The sequence below is a fragment of the Macaca thibetana genome, chromosome 11 (assembly GCF_024542745.1).
Source record: "Macaca thibetana thibetana isolate TM-01 chromosome 11, ASM2454274v1, whole genome shotgun sequence".
NCBI classification, from domain to species: Eukaryota; Metazoa; Chordata; class Mammalia; order Primates; family Cercopithecidae; genus Macaca; species Macaca thibetana.
In genome coordinates, this window is record NC_065588.1 from 13,818,045 (window position 1) to 13,840,002 (window position 21,958).

At 40.6% G+C, this 21,958-nt stretch overlaps 1 protein-coding gene across 1 annotated transcript in view; it reads right to left on the reverse strand.

The window, feature by feature from the left end:
- The window catches only part of GRIN2B (glutamate ionotropic receptor NMDA type subunit 2B), a 421,309-nt gene that overhangs the window by 75,245 nt on the left and 324,106 nt on the right, over positions 1 to 21,958 (reverse strand). The window lies entirely within an intron of this gene.

Below are 21,958 nucleotides of genomic sequence, written 5' to 3' on the forward strand. Positions count from 1 at the left end.
CCCGCAGAGTAACAGATTTCATTCAGGTGCCTGGGCCAACAGAAGGTCCAGTAACGCAGGACAGAAACTGCTTTACTGGGAGTATTCGTTCTGGGGTCTGATGGAATATTAATGCTGAGAGGAGGTTGAGAAATGTAGACGGGAGGAATACGGGGGGAAACTTCTTCACACTGAAAAGGGGAGATGGTGAAACCAAGTCAGCTGGAAATGGAGAGGGGGCCTTTTGATGTTTTCCTATTTTCTACGGGAAGGGAATTCAATAGACACCTTTAAACGTTCCTCTGGGTGAAGAACGGATACTTACCTCATTTCTCCCTCTCACTACTCTGCCATCACTTTCCCAGACACCATGTTACTAGTTTAGGGTCCTGGGAGGAGCAGAGGAAGATGGAAATGCCGCACATGTCTGGACTACAACTCCCTGCTGCTTTGCGATGAAGACAATTTTCTAATTGGAATCAACAGACACCCAGTGTCTGCAGTCTCTGTTGGAAACAGCAGACATAAGTAGCAATCAAAAGGTAGAGTACGAGCACAGAAGGATTAGCACGTATGTGAACATGGGCTGTCTAACTTGGTGCCCTGAATCTAGCCATTTGCTTGTTTTAAGCAAGGCATTCTGTTTCATTTAGGTAGTTAGCGGCAGTGAAGAAATGAGTGTTGTATTGGAGTTTCTTCTACATTATGCTGAGAAAGGTATTTTATACCTCACAGATTTTACAATGGAGACATAAGCTCAGGCAGAAGTTGCCTGTATTCACACATGTATTTAGAATACAAGTTCTTCTTTCCTTTGTTCAGCAGGTATTATTTCACAACAATCAGGAGTCAGGAATTTTCTAAGTGCTGGGGACAGTGATGATAAACTAGTCCCTGCCCTCCAGAACATTCTGGTGAGGGAGAAAGACAATAAACAAATATATAGTGAAATGTCAGCTAGAGAGAGCTATTGAGAATTAAAGGTGGGAAAGAGGATGGTACGTGATGGGAGTCAGACAGGATATTCAGAAAAGTCTTCTAAAGAGGTGACATCTGAGCAGAGGCTTCAATAAAGTGAGTGTCATGTGACTATCTGAAGAAAGAGGATTTCAGGCAGAAGACTCTGCAAGGGCAAAGATCTTTTGATGGGACTTTGTTTGGAGTGTCTAAGGAATAGCAAGTCGGCTAGCATAGCTGGAGAACCTTACGGGAACCAAGGGAAGAGTGGCAGAAAGTAAGTCTGATGAGATAGGGAGGACACAGACCATGCTGGGCCTGCAGCCACAGTAAGGCTTTGGATATTCTGTATGTAGTGGAAAGCCACAGCAGGGTTTTGAGCAAATAGCAGACGCACAAACTATTACATTTTAAAAGAAGCACTTTGGTTGCTACACAGCAATTGACTAAGGGGAGCAAGAGTGGATGCAAAAGACAAGGCAACAGGTGATGAGGACTTGAGTGTGATGATGGCAATAGAGGGATTGTGAAGTGGCCACTTTCTGGATATGTTCAGAAGGTGGAGATAAGAGGATTTGCTAATGAATTTGATATTGGGTGGAGAGAAAGAGAGAAATCGAAGATAACGCTGAGGTTTTGGGCCCGAGCCACTGGGTGAATGGTGGTGTCATTTACTGAGACAGATCCTGGATAGAACAGTGATTAGGCTGTGACCAATACAGTTATTGATACCAGACAGCTTAGGATCAAAGCCTAGGTCTGCTATTGATGAACTGTATGACCTCTGTATCTCTCTCTGCATGTCAGCTTCATCCTCTGTGAAATAGAGATATTAATAATACCTAAATCATAGGGTTTCTATGAAGATTAAACAAGTTAATATCTGTAAAGCACTTGGAGCAGCATCTAGAATAAAGGAAACTCTCAATACATATTGCCTAAAATGAGGAACATGGAGGGCGTGAAACAGACTCACAGAGAAAATCAAGAGTTTGTACTGGGACAAGGTAAGTTTGAGATTCGTATCATATATCTCAGTAGAAATATTAATAAGCAGGTGGGCATAAGAGTCTGAACTTCAAAACCGATGATACAAATTTGAGAGACATTGACATTCAGAATTGAGAGACATTGACATTCAGAATATTTTGCAAGTTAAAAGACTGGATTTTATAATCTTGTACTCATTGGCCAAATTCAGGCAATAGATGATAAATTATGAGTTTTGAGAGCCAAAAAGAAAGTAGGCAGAGTTGCAGGGTACCATGCAAGAAGAGGAATTAATCTAGATGCAGGTAACTGATGTTTAAGTGGAAACCTGAAGGATGAACCTCGGCTGGTTATTATGCTCACTGTTCCCCTTTGTATGTTTTTAATCATAACACTCATGGCCCGTGTTGAGTAGGTTAAAAAAATGTAAGTATAGAAAAGGACAATGTGAAAATTAATTATGCACCTGTGTACATTTCCTCAAGAAAAATATCAGTTGTCTTCTTAAGTGAGATATTCCATCACCAGTAAAGGTTTTGGCAGAAATCAGTGAATGGAAATGCCACAATTTCCATACAGTTTGCACTTGCAGCAAAAAATAGTCCATGGAGTAGTCAGAATTTTCTCAAAATGATAATGATAATCATGACACAGGGCCTTACCTAAGGTAACAAATTATTATGGTTCGTAACCTAATAGTAGGCAGGACCCTGATGAAAAGATTTACTAGTTTTCTTCTCTATTTAGGACACTATACCCTTAGAATACAGAGAGAAACTGCATCTATTAAGAAACCTGTTCAAATCATCCGCCTGCTATTTCAGCATTCTTCTCCCTTTACGGTCTACGTTGTGTACCAAATAAGTAAGGCCCAGGCTTTACTTATTTACTAACAATCAGTAAATTATTTCACTAACTCAAACAGAGCTTGGTTAAGAGTCTAGGCCAAAATGCTGTTACTGACCTGCAAATAAGTGTATGTGTCTGGGTGGCAAAGGGGATTTAAAAGAAATGAGATTAGATTTCTCACTCAAGTGGAAAGGAAGGTTTCTACTTTTCAGAAAGACCTGCTGTCATCTTTCTGCTGTCCCAGATGGTGAGAGTTATGTACTCCTTGACCTGAGCCAAAGACAACGTTAGAGAAAACGAAGAGACAAACAAGGTCTGCTCAAAGAAACTGGGCAAAAGCTCATTTCCAATGGCTTTAAGTACACAAAAGACAACTTATCAGACAAGGGCACCTCCCTTGACCCTGTTTTCCACACTATTGTTTACAAGGTAAGTGAAAGAAAAGTCTTATAAGAGACTAGTCCCTACAATACCTGGAAATAACAATCATATATTTAAAGGATTCTGAGCTTAGTGATTTTTGTTTTTGCAAGAAGTAAACCAAAACCAAGATATGTCTACGTGAATGCATAAGTACCTACTGAATGAATGTGAATGGAAATGTCTGTGCAAGCAGAAGGGGGTTATTGGCAGAGGCAGCCCTTGAGCACTGACCATAGACTGTAGAAAGTATCACTAGGGAAAAGTCATGATTTCTAAAGACAGGCAAGAGCTGGGCTTCAATTTTCGATCTGGTACTCAAAAACACAAGAAAGGGCCTTTTTCACTTGCAAATTCAACGTACCTCTGGAGGTATATGAGTCCATTTCTGTTTGAACTCTCATTTCAAAATGGTTCTGTCTTAAAAATGTAAGTATTAGGGCACAGATGTCAGCCCTTGACACTAAAAAACTGCTTGGAAAATAATGTTGGAGGAAGCTTCTGAGAAGTCCTGTTACCCAGAGAACTGTGTATTCCTGGTAACCTCAGCATGACAAATTCCATCCTACTCCATCTATGGAAATGGAAGGGTCTGAATTTTCTGGATATTATCCCATTTCTTACCCCAATTACCCTACTCCTGGTTCCCTAATTATGGCAACCCATGGTAAGATGAGGCCCTCTCTGCACCTTTGTTGTACCTCAGAGGAAGGAAAAAGGAAATGAAAAATAGCATTTATGGAATGCTTCCTATCTCTCAAGCCCTGAGGAAGGCCTACATACACAGTGAGCTAAGTTAAGTTTTCTCCACTTCACTGAGGAGGGAGAAAAGTTGAGTTGCCCAAGGTCATTGAGCTAATAAGTTGCAGTGTAAAAACATCAAACCTAGTTGTCTCTGCCAAAGCCATATTCTTTCCAGGCAAGGTAGTCTGGTTTAGATCACACCCATTCTACTAAAGATCCCAGCAGAATTTCAGGAACAATACTCCTTGATTCATAGACTGTGTCAGCCAGTCAGCAGCAAACCCTAGTGCCAGATAGCACTTGGATGGATCATAAAAATACAAAGCTTCTGCAGTGGTAGAGGCAGTCACAGTGTTCATAGACACTGAAGATGTCAGTTCTAATGCCAGATAAATCCTGCAGTTTTCAGCCGTCCCTGTGTTAATAGCTTTTTCATACCCGAAGACCATTAATAGGTCACTTCTCAACGTTCAATGTCCCATCTCCTTTTACATTCCCACACGTGTTCCACTTACTGCCCTTATAATCATTCTCTTGATTTCCAATAGACATTCACAAGGTTCTTTTTATCTCCTGAAAATTCTGCAGTTCTCAACAGGACCCAGTACTCAAGGAAGACTGGAAAAGCACAATGTGCCCTGGAAGAGAGATGACCTGATCAGCACTCAGAATGCTCTTATCAAAAGCATACAGCATCCTCTGCTGGAGTTCCACACTTCCTTTCTTTCATTTCACTGCAGCCTTTATTTCCTCTTTCTTACCTGTTTATCCTATTGTTGCTCCTTTTTTCTTTTCTTCTCTCCTTCCTCCACTCATTTTCTTTTTCATCTTTTTCTCTCTCCATCCCTTTCCCTTATTAAATTTCCCACGTTCTTTTCTTTCACTTCCTCCACCTCTTACTCTTCACCTTCTCTTCTTCTTTTACACTTTTAGAGGCAAATCAGTTGAGTTGAAAAAATAGAGATGTTGAAGTCACATAAATCTGGTTCAAATGCTAGTTTTTCCACTTATTGCATCCTTGAAAAAATAACTATTCTGCCCATTCCTTGAGGAAAAGGGATACCAGGCCCTGGTAGATGTAAAATGCAGATACCAGGCCAGGCATGGTGGTGCGTGCTTGTAGTCCCAGCTACTTGGGAGGCCGAGGTGGGAGGATTGCTTGAGCCCAGGAGTTTGAGGCTGCAGTGAGCTATTATCATGCCACTGTATTCCAGCCTGGATGACAGAGCAAGACCCTGTCTCTAAAAAAACCAAAAACAAAAAAAATGTAGATATCAACTATATTTATATGTAGATCTGAATATTAAATGAGATAACCTGTGTAGATTCAGTTTAGGACTTTATTTGGAAGTAGGACATTCATAAGTGATAGGCAAAACCCCTGCTTCTATCCTGTCCCTTGCCCTGCTATTGTGAAGAATATCTCGTCTCACACGTTGATCTTGCCTTCTGTCTGTTACTCCCCATGGCTGTTGTCTCTGGTCCTGGTTCAGCATCCAATTCATTCCCCCTCTGTATTTCATAGTTTGTGTTTGGCTGGATTTTCCTCATGTTCTATGCTCGTTTATTTGAATCTGGCTTTAAGTAGAAATAACTAGACATTACAGAATGTTGCATGTTGATAAAATGTTCAAGCATCACAGTGATGGCTGATTCTAAAAAGTGTAATAACAACACTATTAAATACTTTGAACCATTCTGAACTATCTATTATAAGTGAGAAGCTTAGGGCCAAGGAATAGCCAAATTTCCTATACCTCCAGGAACCAAATGTGTGATTGAGATGGAGCCTAGGTCGAGTAGGTAAGGACAGCACTCATTACCTACCCAGGTAACCAGAAGATAATGAGGTTTAAAAAAAATTGAAGTTTTTAAAAACTTGTGAGCAATAGTAACCATTAGTTCTTACACCAGGTTACTTATTGGTGGACACAACTCTGTTGTGAGAAGAACCATTTGTGGTGTAAACCTTACATAAAAATTTTGGAATCACAGTTTTCCTTTCCAGAAAACATAGAACTCTGAATATAAGCTAAACACTGCTACTTAATTATATCACGTTTATTATTATTATTATTATTATTTTGAGAGGGAGCCTTGCTCTGTCACCTAGACTAGACTACAGTGGCATGATCTTGGCTCACTGCAACCTCCATCTCCCATGTTCAAGTGATTCTCCTGCCTCAGCCTCCTAAGTAGCTGGGGTTACAGGTGCCTGCCACCACACCTGGCTAATTTTTGTATTTTTAGTAGAGACGGGGGTTTCACCATGTTGGCCATGCTGGTTTTGAACTGCTGACCTCAAGTGATCCTCCCACCTCAGCTTCCCACAGTGCTGGGATTACAGGTGTGAGCCACTGGGCCCAGCCTTGCATCATGTTAATTTGAGGTTCACGGTAACCCATGTATCTTTGGGTAGCTCTCAGCCTGACTTGCCGTTTCCATGTCTTATACTTCTCTGTCTTTATTTTCTCTGAGTTCTTGACTTCCTTTTGCCCTTGTCTTTATTGAACTTCGTCCTGTTAGTTTCTGATTACTTGTCCAATTTGTTGAGGTCATTTTCAATTCTAATTGCATCCCCCAAGGCTTTAGCCTACACTTTAAATTCAGTCTCATCTATGAACTTAATGAGTATGCTGTTTCAGTAACAAAGTCATGGATGATCATCTTAACTAGAAATGAATCCAGGACTGAGCCCCATGCAGCACCATTTTTAGTGTTTACTCATCAAAGGAAATGTATAGGCAGGTGCTTTAATGAAGTTCAGTTTAGAAAATATAGGCCTCCTTCTTCAGCATCTGCAATTACTTGGCTAGAATTTGTAACATTTTTGGCAATTCAAGGCTGTATTTCTATACAAGTGAAATTTAATTAATCAAAATAATTCTCAAAATGTAACCTTAAGGTCAGGCATGGTGGCTCATGCCTGTAATCCCAGCACTTTAGGGGGCAAAGGCAGGTGGATCATCTGAGGTCAGGAGTTCAAGACCAGCCTGACCAATGTGATGAAACCCTGTCTCTGTTAAAAATACAAAAAATTAGCTGGGCATGGTAGCGCACACCTGTAATTTCAGCTCCTCGGGAGGCTGAGGCACGAGAATCGCTTTAACCCGGAAGCAGAGGTTGCAGTGAGCCGAGATCACGTCACTGCACTCCAGCCTGGGAGACAAGAGCAAGACTGTGTCTCAAAATAAATGAATTAATTAATTAACTAAAAAAAACTAAAATGTAACTTAAAATTTAAAAAAAAAAAAAACCAACTCATTATTTTGATAATGAAAGCCAGTACCTATTTTCACCATTCTTCCCTGAGAATCAGTTGTGGGCACACTCTGCCTTACTGAAGGAGCACTGAGTAGGAGGCAAGGTACTGGCTTCTAGTTCCATCTCTGCTATTCAGCATATGACCTTGGGTGAGTCACCAAACCTTTCTCAGCCCAGACCTTATCTTCATCAAATGTGCCTTCCAGATCCAAGAAGCTGTGACTCTCTCTTAAGGGGTAATTATTCTCAGTGGCTAATTATTACATGTATACTTTGATTATAAGCATTCCCATGACACTTACATATAAGATTACAACTTCAAACACATTTAAGAAGTAAAAGTTAGACTAGCTTTGCCTATTGTCTAGAATTCATTTGCCAAAAATGCATGTTTATTTGCTTATGCATTCCTTCTCCATGCATGCTCAAATATTTGAATGCTGGTTATGTGTGAGACACTCCGATAACTGTTATTTTCTCATGAGGTCCCCATCTACCAAAATGATATTTTAGAATTCTCACTTGAAAAATGAGGAAACTGAAACCCAGACTGGTTTAGTGACTGCTCAGGGCCATGGAGCTGGCTTTGGCAGAGTTGGGGCTTGACTTTGGGTTTTGGGACATAGAGTTCTGAAATCTTTCCATTATGCTATGATTGCACGGCTACCTAGCTTATTCTTCAAATCAGTATATGTCACGAAAGAATATACCATCAATTATAGCAGCAACCAATTAAAAGCCCTCACCACAGAACAGAGAACTGTCTCTTTTTCAATGATGAATGAATATCATCTTAATCTGTGAAGACAAAAGTTATTCTACATTTTCTTACACAGGAAATGTGTAAATAATTTTCTTTAGGAAAGATATAAAGGCTATTTTCTAAAAGATACTTGAATCTGAGTCTGGAAACGAATAACTTTTAAAAAGTCAAATTCTTAGTACCAAGTGTACCTAGGAGATATTACAGGTTTGGTTCTAGACCACCACAATAAAGCAAATATTACAATAAAGAAAGTCACACAAATTTTTGGTTCCAAGTGCATATGAAAGTTATATTTAGACTATACTGTAGTCTATTAAGTGTGCGATAGCATTATGTCTAAAATCACAATGCATATACCTTAATTTAAAAATACTTTATTGCTAGAAAATGCTAAGGATCATCTGAGCCTCCAGTGAGTTGTGATCTTTTTGCTGGAGGAGGATCTCACCTCCATGTTGATGGCTGCTGACTGATCAGGGTAGTAGTTGTTGAAGAATGGGGTGCCTATGGTGATTTCTTAAAATAAATCAACAATGAAGTTTGCCACAACAATTGACTCTTCCTTTCATGAAATAGTTCTCTGTAGCATGCTACTTTATTTGATAGCATTTTACCCACAAGATAACTTCCTTCAAAATTGGAGGCAATCCTCTCAAACCCTGCTACTGCTTTATCGACTAAGTTTATGTAATATTCTAAATTCTTTTTTGTTTTTTCCACAATGTTATGGCATCTTCATTAGGAACAGATTTCATCTCAAGAAAACACTTTCTTTGCTCATCCATAGGAATACACTCCTCATTTCTTCAAGTTTTATCATGAGTTTGAGCAGTGCAGTCACATCTTCAGGCTTTATTTCTAATTCCAGATATCATACTATTTCCACCACATCTGTAGTTATCTCCTCCACTGAAGTCTTGAATTCCTTAAAGTCATCCATGAGGGTTGGAATCAACTTTTTCTAAACTTTTGTTAATGTTAACATTTTGACCTCCTCCCACGAATCATGAACGTTCTTAATGACATCTAGAATGGCAAATTCTTTCCAGAAGGTTTCAATTTACTTTGCCTACATCCATCAGAGAAATCATTATATATGGCAGCTATAGCCTCATGAAATGTATTTCTTAAATAATAAGACTTGAAAGTTACAATTTTTCCTTGATCCATGGGCTGGTGAATGAATATTTTGTTCACTGGCATGAAAAAACATTAATGTCCTTGTACATCCCCATCAGAGGTCTTCAATGACTGGATGTATTTATTGTCAATGATATTTTGAAAGGAATCTCCTTTTTGAACAGTAAGTCTCAATAATGGGCTTAAAATATTCAGTAAACCATGTCGTAAACAGATGTGCTGTCATCCTGGCTTTAAAGTCTTTAAAGCTTTAAAGCCAGGCATTGACTTCTCTTCTCTAGCTATGAAGGCCCTAGATGGCATCTTTTTCCAATAGAAGGCTGTTTCATCTACACTGAAAATCTGTTGTTTAGTGTAGCCACTTCATCAATGATCTTAGCTAGATCTTATGGATAACTTGCTGCAGCTTCTCCATCAGCACTTGCTGCTTCACCTTGTACTTTTATGTTATGAACATGGCTTCTTTCCTTAAACCTCATGAAGCAACCTCTGCTAGCTTCTAACTTTTCTTCTACAGCTTCCTCACCTCTCTCAGCCTTCAAAGAATTGAAGAGAATTAGGGCCTTGCTCTCAATTAGGCTTTGGCTTAAAGGAATGCTGTGGCTGGTTTGATCTTCTATCTAGACCACTAAAGCTTTCTTCATGTCAGCAATAAGGCTGCTTTGCTTTCTTATCATATGTGTGTTCACTGGAGTAGCACTTTTGGCTTCCTTCAATAACCTTTCCTTTTCATTCACAACTTGGCTAACTGTTTTGTACAAGAGACCTAGCTTTCAGCCTTTCTAGGCTTTCCATGAGACTTCCTCACTAAGCTTAATCATTTCTAGCTTCTGATTTTAAATGATAGGTGTGCAAATCTTCTTTTCACTTGAACACTTAGAGGCCACTGTAGGGTTATTAACTGGCCTAATTTCAATGTTGTGGTGTCTCAGGGAATAAAGGGATCCAAGGAGAGGAAGAGAGATGGGAGAAAGGCCAGTTGCTGGAGCAGTCAGAGCACATAAGATGTTTATCGATTAAGTTTGCTGTCTTATCTGGGTGTGGTTGGTGGCACCCCAAAACAATTACAGTAGTAACATCAAAGATCACTGATCACCATGACAGATATAATAATAATGAAAACATTTGAAATATTGTGAGAATTACCAAGATGTGACACACAGACATGAAGTGAGCACATGTGGTTGGGAAAATGACAGCTGTAGACTTGCTCTACCCAGGGCTGCCACAAATGCTCAATTTGTAAAAAAACCCAATGTCTGTGAGGTGCAATAAAGTATAGCACAATAAAACCAGATGTGCCTGTCATAATTTCTTCAGAGAAATAAACAATTTCTTTCTCCTCCTCCTCCTCTTTCTTTTTTTTTTTTCTCCAAACCCTAGTTTTTCATTTTCTTTCCCAATTGATATGGGATTAGGCCTCCAGGCGGAAGGAATGATGTCAACAGCTCCCTTCCTTGACCTCCCTCAGCATTTCTCCTGTCCAATTCACTGATTTCTCTGATTCACTTGCATTTCCCTCAAGGCAAGTTCTACATAAATAAATGTTTAAATAACAGAAAGAGAAGGGGGTGACTCTAAAGATCTACTTGTGGAATCTGGGGAAGCGTAAAGAGAAAGAGGTAAATTTGAGAGGAATGATTAGAAGAAACTCAAAGGCATCATTTCACCACAGAAATTTATATTCTTCTAGTCAGTCACCTTGGGACACTGAAAGTTTTTCTTTCTTAACTCCCCAGACAGTGTTCACTGGCAAGGAAGTAGTCTACAATAGCTGCTACCTGGAACAAAAACAAAGAGCCTGATATAGCAGCAGATATGAGAGGTAATGATAGGAAGTTTCTCTCCCTGATTTACAAAAAGTAATTCGGAGACATATATGCAACGTTTCTAATGACAAGCTTAGGAATAGAAGCATCTGCCCTCTCCTTGCTAAGTTCTTCTTTTATTACCGATTTATCTTCCTCTAACTCTATCTACTGTCTTCGACTCTTCTTAAGAATACCCTTAGGCCGGGTGCGGTGGCTAACTCTATCTCCTTGACTCTTCTTAAGAATACCTGCCTTAGGCCGGGTGCCGGTGGCTCACGCCTGTAATCCCCAGCACTTTGGGAGGCCGAGGCGGGCGGAAAGGTTCTTCTTTTATTACCGATTTATCTTCCTCTAACTCTATCTACTGTCTTCGACTCTTCTTAAGAATACCTGCCTTAGTGTGTCTCCCATATACAGGAATAAAGGTACTGATATTCCTTTTATGTTTTACATACCTCAGCTGTTTATATCCTCACTGTAATAAAAAGTGGTAATATTATTGTGGATACACCCAAAGGTGCCCACACTGGGTTACTGCCCTGTGTAATCCCCTCCCCGTGACTTTCTTTTAAACAATAGAATATGGCAAAGTGATACAATGTCACTCCCTTAATTAGGTTATGTTTTAATGGCAAAGGTGATATGATGTCACTCCCATGATTATGTCATATTGTATAAGCTTTTGCTTTCTTCCTCTTCCTCCTCCTCCTCTTTCTCCTCCTCCTCCTCTTCTTCTTCTCCTTTTCCTTTTCCTTCTTATTTCTGTATTTATTTTCATTTTTTTAGAGACAGGGTTTCACCGTGTCATCCAGGCTGGTCTCAAACTCCTGGGCTCAGACTATCCTCCTGCCTCAGCTCCCATACTGCTGGGATTACAGGTGTGGGCCACTGCACCCAGCCACAAAATTTCTTCTTAACATACTTGAGGCAGGGATTCTCCTCTTGGCCTTGAGGAAATAAACAGCCATTTTGTCAACTACCTATGGAGAGGGTCATGTGGCCAGGAGCTGTGAGCTGTGAGTGGTTTCTAAAAGCTGAAGGTTGTCTCCAGTCAATACCCAATAAGAATCTCAGCCAAATAGCCACAAGCAAATGAATTCTGCCAATGAGCAGCAGACACTTAGAGGTAGCATCTTCCTCACTCAAGCCTCCAGATGAGAACACAGCAGGGCTGACACTTTGGTTGCATCTTGTGAGACCTTGAGTAGAAGATCCAGTTAAAGACATGCCTGGAGTCTTGATCCCCAGAAACTGTGATATAAGAAGTATGTGCTGTTTAAGTCACTGGGTTGATGGAAATTTATTATGCAGCAATAGAAAATTAATACAATTGTTATCTCCTTTTAGTAGAAGAGGAAATCAAGTTTGGAGAACTTAAGTATGTGAGCTTTTGAGAATTTAAGTAAGTTTGTTCAAGGTCACACAACCCATAAAGCAACAGGACCCATACTTAAACTTGGGTCCTACTGAAGCCCAAAGGTTAAATGCTGTCCAATCCACCATGTTGCTTTTCCACAATTCTCTTCTCATTAACTGCCATTGTTGACTGAATATAACTATGTATGGATTACAATATGACTTCTGGTGATTGTGAACTCATAATGTATATGGTCTTGAAGTTAAAAATAACTGAAGTAGTCTGTTCCTCTCCCCATGCCCTCCTCCCTGGCCACCATGTTAAGGAATGCTGCCCACCTCTTACCCCGAAAGAGCAGAGAGGAGAGGAAATGAGGCTGAATAGAATGGAGGGGTAGCCTGACTAGCATTGAAGAGAGGTTCACACCCACTCAAAGGGGGAATTCAGTGAATGTCTTCCAAAAGAGAACTGCTCCACCTAGGAAAAAGCTCTGAGGATCACGAATAATGAGCCTCTCACCAGGAATACCCCAGAGGCAGAAGCCTAGGGCCCATGAATAAGGTTCCATGCTCTGGGTTAATGAATCCCGCAGCTTCACTTCAATACTATTGGTTTCGGTTGGATGAAAGGACGCTGGCAGTGGGATGACTTTGAGCTTGACGAGTCAGAGAGCATTGGTTCAGATATCTTAGGGGCTGTTTGTTTGATGTGGATTATAAAGGCTGAGAATTCATTGGTAAGGCTTGGCTGGGCCTGTCTACTGTTGGACCAAATTGGACTGTATTTTATATGGGCCACAGTTAAATCACTAGAACAGTAATAAACTAGGTGTATCAAAATATTGACATGCCAAATTAAATGAGAGCACATACGGAGTAGTATAAACCCTAGCTCTATCTAGTCTATCATATTGCTGAATTTCTAACGCACAGTTTCAGAAAAGCTCAATGGACAGTTGAGAGCTTATTCCATGCCAGACCCAGGGCTGAGTGCTGTGAGGGAAACACAGGGTGAGTTAGACATAGCCCTCACCCTCCTAGAGTATCTAATCCAGTAGGATAGAGAAGTATAAACATTAATAACTAAACAACCTTACAGACATTGGGAATTAGCCTCTTTGGAGCAAGCAATGGTGAAGGGCACAGCTGGCACCAGCTTTAATGCAGCCAAGTAGGTGACACTAAGTCACTTGGAAGACCAGGCGGAAGATGTGAAAGGCTTAAGGGGCAAGGTGTCACTTGCTATAAGAAGTCCTAGGATTTCAAATTTCCTCGCATTGCCACAGAGAAAGCAGTTTCTCCTTTGATGAAAGACCTTATTGCAGTTAGCTCCTTTGACAACAGGCAGGGTCCAGTTGAAAGGAGCATGAGTTCAATGAACATTTCTGGATTTTTATCATCTTCACCTTCCAAGCAGAAGGCATTCATAGAAAGTGTGGAGTGAGGACTTTAGAATAAGGATGACAAATCTCTGCCCTGGTGGATCTTCTGATCTAGTTAAGGAAAACTAAATTACATGCTAAATTAAATACCTAAGAGGCATAGGAACTGTAGGAGCCTTATTGTTACATCTCCTTGAGGGTCGAGTATCTTCTCTAACTTATTAGGATATTGGTTTTAATATATATGCTATGTGTGGTTGACATCACAAGGGAGAGAAGGAGAAGAAAGAGGGATAAGAAGAAATAGCCTGGGAAAAAAATAGCACAATAGACAAAAATACTGGCTTTAATCACACACTGGTTTGAATCTGGGCCCTGCCACTAGTGTAATTGTGCAACCTTGAGCAATTCCCTGCTACCTCTGAGCTCAGCTTCCTCATTTGGGAGGGATATTACTGACCTTGCCAGGGTGATGTTAGGAATAAGCCAGATAATGTATGTGAAGCCAGTAACATGAGGATTTGCATCTAGTGGATGCTCAAAAGTAATTTATCAAAGGAAGGAACAAAGGCAGGCAGGGAGAGAAGACAGAAGATAGAAGTGGGAGGGACTGGCTTTTCCTCTACTGCCTTATTCTCCTTGATTGTTTTAGGTTTTCCCCTGAAGCTTCTCTGATATATACCTTCTTCTTTCATTTTAACAAGAGGTCAACTGGTGCTGAGAATGGCTTACAATTGGTTCCTATGAGCAGTTCCACAAGATGACAGGTATTTATGGAAAAAAATTAAATCATGGTAAAATATGTTTGGATAAACGCTACAGCAAAATTAAGCAACTTTTTTTACTATAGGAATCTTAGAACCTACATTTTTTAACGTGCATTTTAACTCTTCAAGATGATAATACAGTAGACAGCATTTCCCAAGTTAACTTGACAGAAACCAGTTTTTCATTGTAGATCACATGAGGTTAGGGTCCATTGAACACACGTTGGTATTTATATCAAGATAGCATACCAGTGGGCACCAGACTGTTTGGGGAAAATTCCCCAGAAGAAGCTACTGGGAAAATAATCTAGAAGATGAGCCCCATCTTCTGTATAACTAGGTGGTATGACCTTGCACTAAATAATTCAAACCTCTGGCCCTCTGGTTTGCTCATGTGTAAAATAAAAGGATGAAGATACATATTCTAAGTACCCTTCTAACTCTAACAGTTTAACATTTCTGTGTGAGCATAAACTACATGATTAAGAATTCAAAAACTATACACATTACTATGTTCCTTCTAGAGAACCAGCAATTCACTTCAACAGAAGCTTCAGGGGTGTTCACTGAGCAGCCACTCTGCATCATGCTCCGTGGCAGATGCCCTGCACTGCCCAGGCTCCTTCAGTTGATGGTTCCTGGAAGAGTTCGCCTTATGAACAAAGCAGAAATAGGAAGAAATCTCTTTGGCTTGGTAGTCAGGGCCTTCCAGAGTCTCGGCATTTCATATTTTTCATCTCCCAGTAACCATGCTAACCTTGGGCTCTCACTCCTTCCTCTCCTCCATGTGGACACTCCCTTCATATGAAAGTATTCTACATGCCTTCTCCACATGCCCAGTCATGTGCTTCTCTCCTTCCTTCACAGCATTATCTTGCCTGCAGCCTGTCCCCTTCCTCCCCTCTGTCAATGCAAATTCCCTTCTTGTTTCAGGACACTGATCAGATCACAGGAAGTCTGGCCTGTCCCCACAGTAGGGACCTTCTCTCACTCACTTACAATTCGACAGACCATAGTGTGTGCCTTCTCACTAAGATGATAGAAAATCCCCCTTACATGTGTGTTGATTTGCCTTTCCCATGAAATCTTAAAAGGTAGAGATTCAGGTCCACCACCCACCCCTTCTTTCTGCTGGAGTTCCGAACAAGAAATTATATCCCATAAACATCAATTGGCAAATGGGGTGAAAAAGTGCCACCTCATTCAGTTGAGTAACTCCTAATCCTTCTTCTCAATGAGGTCTGCCTTACTTAAAATGTCAACACACTCTCCGCAACATTTCAGACCTCCTTCTTTGCTTTATTTTATCTCTTCAACACTTATCTCTATCTAACACATTGTATGATGTATAATTATACTGTATAATTTACTTAGTCCCAACATTTTCTGTCTTTCCTGCTAGAATGAATACTCCATGAGGGCATACATTTTTGTCTTTTTTTGTTACTGAACCTTTGTGCTTGAGTAGTAGATTAGTGGCTGGTGCAGAGTAGTGCTGAACAAATATTTTTTTAAGTAAATAAATGAATGTAGAACTCTCTGGTCAAAGCTGAGTTAGAGAATACCATTTAACCTAAATGACTTCATATGGCCTCTTACTCTCTGCTCTTGCAAATCTGTGGTGGGATCTTTCCACTAAATGAGAGGGAAGTCCAGTTTGAAGCATACCTGCCAATGCTAGAGGAAAAGAGGCAAAAGAGATAGCAAGAATACATCTGGTTGTCTCAAAAGCCATCGAAGATGGCTGACATCTTCCCAAGATCTAAGGGCAGTACCTTAGGCAGGGGTGGCCTGTGGTAGAAAAGAGAAGAAATGACAAGGGCAATGTGGGCCCAGGAATGGTCTTTGATAGTGGAGTCTGTCCTGCATTAAAACCAGGCATGTGATCAATAAAATTAGTCAGCAACCATGCGTGGACAGGGGGGCCTCCAACATCTTCCCCCAACCCAGTGGGGACAAGAATCTAGAAAGAAGTTTAATTATTTTGGGAAAAGAAACAGAGATAAGAGGAGAGGGGAAAGAAAAGAAAAATATCTCAGTGTAAACTTTGTCAAAAAATAGCACCCCAACTATTATATTCAGCACAAAATGGTGGCTCAATGAATGTTAGCTGATTGATTGGCTAGTGTTGATTTTATAGGCATTTGTAGAAATTCTGGAACTGAAATAGTAGCAAGTATAATGTCCATTCATTCCACTGGGCTTAGAATCCATTGCTGATTTTCCCCACTCAGTGTAACTCTAACACTAACTCCTTAATATGAACTCTTCTCTACGTGTCTCATAACCAAGCTAGAAAATGGCCGAGATCGCGCCACTGGCCTGTCAGGAGATCGATCAGAAGCCGGGCGCGGTTGTGGGCGCCGGGCGTGAACCCGTGAGGCGGAGCTTGCAGTGAGCCGAGATCGCGCCACTGTTGAGACTCCGTCTCAAAAAAAAAAAAAAAAAAAAAAAAAGAAAACGGCCTCTCAGTGCCAGTAAACATAAATTAGTCCAGTGGTCCATGCAAAATGCCCATGAGGTTTGAACAGATCCACATTTCTCTATGACTTGATATTTGTGTAATCCTGAAAAAGTTATCTAACCTCTCCAGATCTTGGTTTCCTCATTTATAAAACTGGGATAATATTTATCCAGTAAGATGTTATGAGAATTAAATGACATAATTCAGGATTTGATCTGTTCGGCCATTTAACATTTATTAACCATTTACTATGTTCTAGGCTGCATCGTGCACTAGGAATCTAGAGACTAAACGGTCAGTTCCCACTCTAGGGAACTTACACTCATCCATAAGAAATTGATTAGGCTTCTCCGAATCTACCATACCCTTTTCACCTCCTTGCACTACACATGGTTTCTGCATTGTCTAGAGGGGCCACTTTTCCTCCTCCTACCTCAGACTGTTAGCACTTGGCTAACTCTTCATTACTCTTGAAGATTCACTTCAAATGTTTCCTTCTCAGGCAAGCTTTTCCTGACCTCTCTGCAGCCTCTGTGGAGAGGCTCTCTGTATCCTCCTGAGAAGACATACAAGTAAACATGAGCAAGTGCAATACAGTGCAATAAATGTATGGATGAAGTATGTTCATTAGTTTGGAAACACCTAATCTGTTTCTAATGGAGGCTGTAGAAAGGTGGTAAAAAGCTTGCCAGAGAAGGCAAAATTTGAACTGAGTCTTCAAGAATTGTGAAGAGTTAGCCAAGTGCTAACAGTCTGAGGTAGGAGGAGGTAAAGTGGCCCTTCTAGACAAAGTGGAAACCATGTGCAGTGCAAGGAGGTGAGGAGGGTGATAGATTCAGAGAACCATAATTGATTTCTTATGCAAGGGTATAAGTTAAGAAATGATGGAAAATGAGAACGAAGAGGCAAGCAGGACACGCCAATGTGCAGGCGGCCTAACTCCAATCACCAATGTCTCTTTCAGAAAGGAGACGCAAATGGTTCAACTGCATAAGGCAAAGAGAGTCAAAGGTCTTTCTCTGATCACTCAATAGCAAGATCCTGAAGAAAGCTGCTCTAGATTGTTATTACTGAGAATTACTAAAAAGGCAGAAGAAAGAGGACAGTGGAAAAATTCAACTTCCTTTCCAAGCATCCTTCCCAGGAAGGTAGCTGTTAACAAAGAAAATAGAAATGGTAGCTCCTTAGCGGGGCTTTGAGTTTTCATCTTGATGTCACTGGAGCACTACTGCAGAGTTTTAGTCAGGGAACTGACATGATTATTTTATGTTTTAGGAGGATCCATCTGACACTGTGTGAAGGATAGATTAGAAAAGGGCTAGATTAGAGTCAAGGAAGGAAGGAAATTGCAGTAATCCATGCAATCAATGGCAAAGGCAATAAAAGAGGAAATAGAGAAAAGACGGTAGATCAAACAGATGGATAGATGAGAAAGAGGAATCACTTAGTAAGTCCCAGGTTTCTACCTTGGACAGTTAGGTAGATTGTGGTGCCAACATCGATACAAGAGGAGAAGCATGTTGGAAAGAGAGGGGAGAAAATGGGGCATTAAGGTTTGAGTTTGGTGGGCTTGGGGTCTCTGCGAGACATAAAAATTAAGGCTTAAAAGAAGGTGGTTGGGCATCTGAGTTGGGTTCAGGAGAAAAATCTGGCTATGCAGATTTGAAAGTCATTACTTTTAGACGGGCATTGTTCATAAAGTCTGTGTAGATGGGTCTCTGAGAAGATGAGAAGATGAAAAATGGTACCCTGGAACACACCAATAAATAAGGGAAGGCAGAGTGGGAGTAAAGATGGAAGATAAGGGGACGAGGAGAGAGAAAAAAGGCAAGCAGAGAAAGGAGAGACTTAAACAGAAAAAAAAGGGAGTTGCAAGAAGGAGAGAAGAGTCCCCAGTAACAAATGTCAGAGAGATGTCAGTAAGTTAACAAGTTGACATATAAGAAATCACAAATGGCATTAGGAAGGGCAATTATAATGGAAGCACACAGTACAATGTTAACTCAGTAGGTGACTTTCATTCTCTTCAAGTGTATATGGTGGGAGCTCACCTAACACCATGGCTTTATATCAACTATTTCAAATAAGTATGGCTCCACCCATTTTCAGTAGGCATGTTTCATCTATAACCACTAATTGGTAACATTAATTGTCCATCTTTCCTCCTTTCTGCAGTACAGGCCTACAGTTCACACTAGAATTTCTATTTGCTGAGCCAGTCATAGGACTAAGTACCTGATTTTTGTCAAAAATCACAAAAAAGGGTTATGCAACTCTGCTACCTCCTTTTGGCACTCCCCTCTGACTCTCAAAAACCAAAAAGGCTGTACCTATGCTTCCAGTATTTTCTGTCTGTGACCCAAAAGCAGAGGAATGCTGTGCCGGGGGTGGGCTGCTGAATAGTCCTCACTGCTAGAGTGGCTCAATGGGAATCCTCCGATGAAAGGCATGATAGAAAAGGTAGATGTTATTTCTGGAATTATTATGATAAGAGGTGTAATGAGAAGCTCACTGCAGGGCCAGATAGAAAGAAAAGGGAGGTGGCGGCAAGGGAAAGAAAAGCTTCCCTGGGCTCTTTGCAAAGAAGGTCTAGGAAAATATTTGAAAATGTATGCATGTTGAGAAGTAGGCAGGAAACAGAAGAATGAAAGACCCCAACGATGGTTAACTCATTCTGTTTGCTTGTTTGTATATGAAAAACCAAAGTGAAAATCTTGACATGAAACACATCTTTTAAGAAACCCATTGCTGACTCTGATGGTCTCTGCTTAAACCTTCAGATAATAGCCTTACAGGCTAATGCCAATGCAATGATATAGAGAACATTCTTAGGATGGGCTCCCGCAAACTGCTGGTTGCCAATGAGTCAAATGGTTCTGTTTCCAACAGTTTACTTTCACTGAGTTCCTATATACAACAAGTGCTGACTGTTTTCTTTCTTAGATGAAACTGCTAAAAGCCCCAAAGTCCAGTTCTGGCCATCCTGCTGGTGTGTTTTTCTCTTCTCAGGTGGTATTGTCTAGATAACTCAGGTCCTGGTGTCTCTGTTGACCTGTTACAATGGCAATTACAATGAGGAAAAGCTAGATTTGCCTGCAGTTCTGCAAAGCCCATTCTAAGGTTTCAGAACAGCTCTCAGGGTGAGGATAATATTCTGCTCCAGGTTCTGGATACTTCACTGAAGGTTTTTACAAGCAGGAGAAACAGGCTTATACCTGTTAGAGAGGATAGGAACCCAGGAGAACAAAAAGCAATATTTCAATGGAAGAAATGGAATTGAAAAATGTCAGTCTTCCACAGCCTTCTCCCTCTGAGTAAAAGAAGTGAATTAGTAATTCCCTGAGTTGGGCCCATGTAATACTTTTGAGAAATCCAAAATCCAGAGAAGTTAAGATTTAGTAGGGTGGTAGTTGCATATCATTTGGAGGGAATTAACATTCAACTAAGAAAAACCACTGAGCACAAGATTACCCAGAGGCATTCAAAAGCCACAAAATTCTTATGCTTCTTTCCACATACAAGCAAACCAGTGCGTCGAAAGCCACATCTTTTCAAGCTTGTTTTCCTAACCTACCTCATCCCAGAATAGAACCACCCAGCCCAACCAGTCACAATGATACTCATGCCATGCCTGAGGCTAAAGCAAAAATGATGGCCAGATTCTTGCTGTCAGCAAACATCGAGCAGGAAGCTTGAATTTTAGAGCAGTAAGATTTGACTGAGAAAGAAAATGGGCATTAGAACACTTGGAAGCTACTGTAGATTAATCCCTACTGCATCCCCAATAGAATGAGAATGGGACCAGACCTTTCTCTGTGTTACATTCAGTGGTGCATGGGAGGTCAGCATAGTCTCTGGAATTTGACTGCATGGTCCAACGCCTGGCTCTTCCATTGACTAGCTGTGTCCTTCAGAAGGTCAATAAACCTCTCTGGGCCTCATGTTGTTGGCCTGTGTTTGTTTTTGTCGTCTTAAATACTGACTCCATAGCAATGTTGTGAGGATTTGTATGAGTTAATATAAGTGATCTGCTTAGAACAGTGCCTGACCTATAAATACTGACATACCGTAGACATAATATAGTGTTAGCTATTACTAACACTTTGTTATCTGTCAATCAGGGCTCCAATTGCTTGAGAGAATCGTCTTTACAAGAAGGATTGGCTGACACTCCCTATATTTTCTGATTCCTTACTTTCATTTCCTCTGCCTTCTGCCCTAGATGGAGTCTGTGCTGTTCCTTACCTCTTTTGAGAAAACTCCACCTCCACTCCCTTCTAGCTTCTCCTGTAGTGTTTTTCTTTACCTTTCCCTCTCTATTCTCTTGCTTCTCAACCTGTCAGTTCTCTCCACTCATCATCCTCAATCTCCTTCCTTGGAGAACAGAATCTAGCACACTGTAGGAACGTATTGAAGATTTGTTGAATGATCAACCAAAGCGTGAACATATGATTCAGTTCCTGAATAAAATAATAATCTGAAAATATAAAAAGGAAAAAAATGCATCATGATGCTCTATAAATTGTTTCTAATTTTGAAGGAAAAGATTACAGAGAAAGAGACAAATGATCACACATAAAACAGTATCTAGGATCACAGAATAAAACAAACAAACAAACAAAAAGAGACTGTTTTGCAGTGGGGTAGGGAACACTGGTGGTGGTCTGGGTGCACATAACCGTGACACACCACTGTGTAGGCATCTCAACCTGACTCGAATCACCAATGTCTCTTTCAGGAAGGAGACACAAGTGATTCAACTGCACAAGGCAAAGAGAGTCAAAGGTCTTTCTCTGATCGCTGGTCGCAAGGTTCTGAAGAAGTCTGCTCTCGATTGTTATTATAGAGAATTTTACTAAATTTTACTAAAAAGGCATAAGAAAGAGGACAGCGGAAAAATTCAACCTCCCTTCCAAGCATCCTTCCCAGGGAGGTAGCTGTTAACAAAGACCATGGAACCAAGTGACTGAGCTGCCCGATCTAAGAAATGAAGTTCTAGTGGTGACAAAGGAGGGGGGAGGGGGGAGGGATTGCATTGGGAGTTATACCTGATGTAAATGACGAGTTGA